Below are 6,867 nucleotides of genomic sequence, written 5' to 3'. Positions count from 1 at the left end.
ACATAATAAAGATAAATTTTATTCTTTAAATCACTGATAACATACATATAAAATAATTAACAGTAAATACATATATAATCCCTCCCTATTCTTGTAACTATATAAAGTAAGGAACTTTCTATATAAGTTGGAGAGGGATGTAATGTCCATTTAGCCTACCTATGCCAACCTGGCATAGTAGCATGTAAACAATGCTGGTCATTGGTTTTGGCAATTGAAGAAAAATAAAGAAAACGAGCAGTCTGAGTTTCACCATCAATGCCTTCACTATTGTTTCTATACTCTTCGTCATCTTGTCTGCTGTGTTATAAACTGGACCTATAAAACAACAAAACATTATAGGGAGGTATCCTTATGTAGCCTGTTCAGACCCAGTAGGATATGTTGCATTTACATGCAGGAGTGACCAAGCCTCACGCGGCATCCTCAACAAGAGCGTGAAAAGTGGAGGAGATTCCAGTCTCAGTCTTGCATGAACAGCAAACAAATACCATTTGCACTTCCCATCAGTCACCCATCATCCTCAGGAATTCTTCAAGCGTGTAAATTTGAGGATTGACAGCAGCTCTCGACCCGCTCTCCTTTTTACAACTTCTTCGCCACAGAAACCTTCCCGAAGCATTCTATGCTTGATGTCTTCTGTAAAATAGAAAAGTTTCAAAATCAAGAAAGCTTTACAGTTTGCAAATATTTTACTTTATTCGATCTATATAGTCAACAAGGTTACTAAAGTCTTCATGCCAGACAGCAGAGAGTGTAGTGTTCAGCAGTGGAGAAAATTTTGATCCTTTTTCCTGAATACTATTTGCAATAGGTGTGTTGATGTGTGTGTGTGTGTGTGTGTGTGTGTGTGTGTGCGTGTGTGTGTGTCTGTGTGTGTGTGCGTGTTTGTGTAAGTGTGTGCGCACACTGTTTGAACAATCTCCCTACTCCGAAAATACGACCAACCTGAAGAAAATCTGGTGGTCCCACAAATTTCGGTTTACCACCTATGGGACTGGCCATGTATAAACTTGACTTTTAGTTTCCTGGGACCGGAGTGGCGACCCATCTTTCTGCTCAAGCTCAAATATGAATAACATAGACCCTAGTAAAGCTATAGACAAGAAACTTCACTAAACTATCTAACATGTGTTTCTCTATGCCATAACATATTATATAATCCCTGAAAAAATGATATGGTTCGCATCATTTCGATTATGTAATATAGTAAGCTTTTGCTCAGACTCAGTTCCCAACTTTTGGAGATAAAAGATTAGATCTAGATCTACTTACAGACTAAATTGCTCTTTGATCAACCATGGGCCTAACTGGTTCAAGTTCTACATGACTTTCTTCTCAACCTGAAGCCTGCCGATCCAAATAACCAGGGTCATTGTCCCCAACATAAACCTCTTCATCACTGTCCATACAAATTTCAACAGGCACTTCAAGTTTGGGGAAATATATATATATATTTTTTTACTCATTTTGTCCCTTTCCGCATTCAATATTGCCAGATAACGGAAGCAAAAGAGCCTGCAACACCAAGCACTCAGGCTATGAAGGAAGAGGAAGGTTATGCAAAAGGTGGATTGAGGGTGTCAAAGAAACCTTGAGAAAACATAATATCACAACTGAAAGAGCTGCGGAGCTGGCCTACCATAGAAAACTGCATCTCCCCCGCGACGCTTAACGGCAACAAAGAGGGAAACAGTAAAAGTAAAGTAATCGGAAGCAAAATAGGAGGAGGAGCACAAGAAGAAGAACAGAAAAAACGTAAAGAGGAAGAACAAGAACTTGAAAAACAAGAAAAAAAAGACAAGAGCCAGGAACAGAAGAACCAACCTGGGTCATTCTCCTCGATGACCACCAGAAAAAAAACACCATCTGGAGAGAGCAGATCTCTCACTCTAGGGAGGAATTGGTCCAGCACTTCTCTGCCTCGATCTCCTCCTGCCCAAGAAGCCTCAATGCCTTTGGAACCAACCTGGAGAAAAAATTTTCTATATTTATCTATCAGATAAACTAAATAGAAACAATATATGTGTGATGGTATTTCATTAACTCTTTATCTCTGGCAAGCCGCTCCCGGTCGTAACTGCTGTGCTGGTGATCCACTGAGAGCGGCTCGGGCATATTCCTTTGCGACGATTTCGACATCAAATTACTTTTCGACACCAAAAGAGGTCTATTTTATCGGAAGTTCATTCACTAGATGAGGTACTATCATAATAGGTTCACTAGTTTCGATTTAATTGCCCATTTAGTGAAGTTTTCGTCATTTTTAGATTTAGTACCAAAAAAAGGACCCTGACGTAATGGGTTTACCCTCCTCGGAGATAAAGAGTTAAGCAAAAGTCCAGTATAGAACTGTCACCACAACTCAGAGCCTGCAATCTCACGATACAAGTTCGGTAGCTTAACCCTTTGATTACCAACACCACTCTGTAACAATGAGCATATAATTATAACAATAATAGTAATAATATGGTAATAATGATAATAAACAATAGTAAATAAATAACAATTGTATAGTGTACTCCCTACTCATCAATAGTGCCGTGTGATATTGAGGGAAAAAAACTTCATCAATCCTTCGAAGCGCGGTGAGCTACTTGAATAACGTGTGCAAGTGTTTTTCCTAATATGATAAGTCCATTCCTTATTCACAGCGCTAGTTACAGCATGCGCCTGTTTTCTTGCATGCAGTGTATACTAATACCATTCATACCGCTTCGAATTTTGAATATGGGGAAAAGGAGCTCATTCTGACAGCTTACTGTTAATTTCATGGAAAAGCATTCGCTGCCCTTCGAGAGTCAAGAGCCCTTGCTAAAGCTAATCAAGGTGCGACTTGTGAATATTGAATAGTAATGAATACTCTTTAGAGGCATGCTGTACAACTCTTGTCAGCTCCACTTATCACTCTGTCTCGTAACCATTAAGTACAGAGTATTTCTGAATATATGTCCATGATTTCAGATATAAAATGCTCTAAATTTTACTACGGTTTGAGGAAAAAGACTAAAATCCATCATCTGTAACAAACAAACAAACAAAAATCACACTGCATTCTAATGACTCTGACACTCCTCAAATAGCTGTGAATAGCGTAAAAAATGTGAATGTTGAATAGAGAAGTCGAATGGGTGTAGCTCTGCCCAACAGCAAGCTCTATGCCCTTTACAGTCTATATCATTACTTCAGAAAACCCAAGAAGACTCAGAAACATTCTCGGCTTTAAAGAAGGCACACAGTACAAGCGTCTGATAAGGGCTCAAACTCTAAAAACTGACAAGATCTTTTTTTTTTTTTAATAGTAGAGGGTTTTACGGCACTCGCAACTGCATAAGGTCATATGAGCGCCAAGGGGTGGGTGTCAACAAAGAGGTCTTTACAGGGAATCAGACTTAAACTGCTCACCTCTCTAGCTTCAATAGCACAATCTTTGACTGTCTACAACCCGGTACCCATTCCCACTTAGGTAAGGTGAATAACATTCATGCAAAAGTCTCTTTTCAAGGACACAACGTCAGACCCCTGATGAAGTTTGAACCCTAGATATTTCAGTTAAGAGTCGAAAATCCTAACCATTGGACATATGTACAAATATTATTGGTTCATTCACATACCTCTTCTGATGGAGTGACTACATAGGGAGGGTTAAACAGCAGGACGTCAACCTTCCCTGATAGCCGTGAGCTCAGCACATCAGTCTGCAATAGAGATAAACCCGCCATTATGTATCAAGCATTCTTTTGCTGACCAAAAGTGTACCTTGAATACCTGGAAGTGTCATCTCTGACTCAAGAGTTTGATGTGTAATGACCCCCCAATCCTTGATGGTCGCAAGCTGCTGTTGCACACTCTGCTCTACCCAGGCCAGTCCATGTTTTGATGTTGTCCCTCCTTGTCATTCTTTGTCTACCCCTGGCTCTCCGGCTCCACATTCTTCCTCCAAGCAACTCTTTCACAAAGGTCTCATGTCATTCTACTAAATAGCTGAAGCATAACATTGTCAAGTCATGTGCAGATATGTGGCATTAAAAAGAGACACACTATTAGGTGTTGCTCAAAAGAGAGACACTATTAGGTGTTGCTCAATTCAAAATTTTAATCACAACAGATCTTACAAAACAAGACAGAAACATTTTGGAGAAAAATACGACTAACTTTTAGCTCAGTTGGTATCATGCTGGACTACGGAGCAGATGGGCTTGGTTTGAATCCTTCATAGGGGGCACTGAACTTGGGTTTTTTCAGGGAATGTTTGATGACTCTCCGCCCATTTGGCTCCGTTCCATCTGAGATGGACTATAAATTTGGAGGTCCCGCCTTTTAACTCTTTATCTTTATCTCCTGCAAGCCGCTCAACCCATGTGCCTATGAGCCGCTGACAGCGCCAGGGGTACATTCCTTTACGACGACTTCGACATCTAATTAATTGCCAAAAACAGGTCTCTTACACTGGAAGTGGAAGTTCATTCATTAGATGAAGAACTATCAAAATAGGTATGATAGTTTCGATTTAATGACTCATTTAATGACGTTTTTGTCATTTTTAGATTTAGCACCAAAAAAGGGCCCCGGCGTAGTGGGTTTACCCCCCTTGGAGATAAAGATTTAAACAACCTTGCAGTGTTGAATGGAGCGTTAAATCTATACAATGATGATGGATAGAAATAAAGCAATGGTTTCGCCTACGTAGATGTGAAGAATGCAGACTGTAAAGTGTATTAATAAAACTATCCTTCTAGCTGGCTGCCGGTGACTGCTAAACTTGGTAGGCAACAGTGAGCATGTATCAAACAAATTAAAACAATCATTTCCTGAAGATTGTCTTATAAAAGAAATACAGCCTCTGAAAAACTTATCGCTTTCTATAAAAGGTTTACATTATACCCTGTGCTGTTTTGTTTTTTCACTCGAATGTACTTTCCATACCCTGCCTTTTCTTTAAGTTGCAACATCCGGATACATAAAGGAAGGAGTAATTTCAGACTAACGTAATGTGAACAAAATCCGCAGTAACATGAATAGAGATGAAAAACCAGTGACTTTTGTGGGGCAGCAGTTAGGTGCTCTGCCATAGCATGCAAACAACCAGAGTCTGGTTCCCCTGTGGGTGGAGAATTTTTATTGAGTATTTCAGTCTTTCTGCTGGGACATTGTATCCCTCTTAGACTCAGCCCATGTTGGCCCTGACAGGTAAAGTTGAAGGCTGCCTCCTAATTAATGATCTAAGCTGTGTCGATGAGGGTGTAAAACATCTACATTCAAGAAAGAAAAAAAAGGAGATGAAAATTCTTTGCAAATTACCAGGTGAGTCATCACAGGCTCAATGGCTTGATGGTTCAGGATTCCTGTCTGTTTGGTCATTGCCACAGCTTTATCGTTAATGTCTGTACATCTGTGAAAGAGGAATAAAAATAGATGGAGTTGATTGGGCAGGGGTAGTTGAGTTTGAGTCCATATTCTTCCCTTCCTAATTTGACATACACATGCTAATGGAAAGAGTGACTACTAACTCTTAGAAAAAAAACCTTTAGTAACAAATAAATATGACACATGATTTCATGAAGGTGAGAGGATAAAACTCAAGAGCAAACTGAAGTCCTTTCCTAGGGAGGTAAAGAGTCATAGAAGCATCAAGGGCTGGATGGGGAAAGTGAATGTAATGAGATAAATGTTTGAGTCGATTACATATGAGGACATGAACATGACTACCGTCATACACACATAATGCTGTGAGTTCAGAAAGAAATTAGACAGATATATTACAGAATGGAACAAAGACCTACCAGTGGAGCCTTCCTGAGACAAGACAAAAACAAACCAAACAATTCTCAAGTACAGTACACAGCAGAGTACACAATAGCTCTTTCTTCTCAAACTCAAATCATGCACCTCTTTAATTAAGTGTGCTTTGTATGACAAAATTCAAAATGTTCGCTATTGCGGATGAGACCTCTAGCTAGACACATTCTCAAAACTTAGTTATGGTGTGATACAGAGAAACTTGCTGCATGTAACAGAGTCGTCAGGCCCTACTATCAAATTTGCTGTATCCAATGTTTGCATGTGAAAAGTGAGAATAATGAAAGCATTTTTTAAACTGATAACAATACAACCAAGGTTTTAAAAGTGTAATGGTGCAAAAATATACAGGGAAAGAACCAAGGGTGCCCTGAACTGCTTGAATGATCATTACCATTCACATATTATTTTTGTATGTGCCAAAAGTCAAGTTTCCACTTGCATTTGTGTGAAAGAAGGAAATTATGGTATTGTTATAATAATAATAATGTAGATCCTTTCTATAGCACCCACTCCCGTGTGAACAGTCATAGGTACTTTACATAAATGCATGTACGAACAATATTCACGCAAGCACACACACACAGACATACACAAACAAACACACTCACACACATATGTGCACACACATGCATGCCACACACACACACACACACACACACACACACTCACACACACACACATGGGCACACACATGCATGCCACACACACAAACACAGACACACACAGACACACACTTGTTCATCACACGCGCACGCTTACACATCGTTACGAAATGAGCGCAAACAAAGACATAATAAAATTAAAAAATAATACATGTATACTCAATACAATTCGCAAAATACATAAATTGATACATAGTCATTTACATAACATTGTACTGAAATTGAATTTACTGATATCAAGATACTGATCGACTGATCTTAGTGATCTAGATGGAACATAAATCTGGATGAGATCACTAAGATATGAGGGAGCTTTGTTATTGACACATTGATGACATAGTATTGCAGTATTATATGACATTCTAGCTGACACAGGGAGCTTAGATGTGTGTGTGTGTGGGGG

General features: G+C 39.3%; 1 protein-coding gene across 1 annotated transcript in view; it reads left to right on the top strand.

The window, feature by feature from the left end:
• Positions 1 to 6,867, top strand: part of LOC101860884 (aromatic-L-amino-acid decarboxylase) — a gene marked incomplete at both ends in the record, with an annotated part of 21,976 nt that overhangs the window by 13,550 nt on the left and 1,559 nt on the right.

Source organism: Aplysia californica, unplaced genomic scaffold, assembly GCF_000002075.1.
Source record: "Aplysia californica isolate F4 #8 unplaced genomic scaffold, AplCal3.0 scaffold00117, whole genome shotgun sequence".
NCBI lineage: Eukaryota > Metazoa > Mollusca > Gastropoda > Aplysiida > Aplysiidae > Aplysia > Aplysia californica.
The sequence above is the reverse complement of the archived record's forward strand: the minus strand, read 5'-3'. Positions and strand labels throughout refer to the sequence as shown.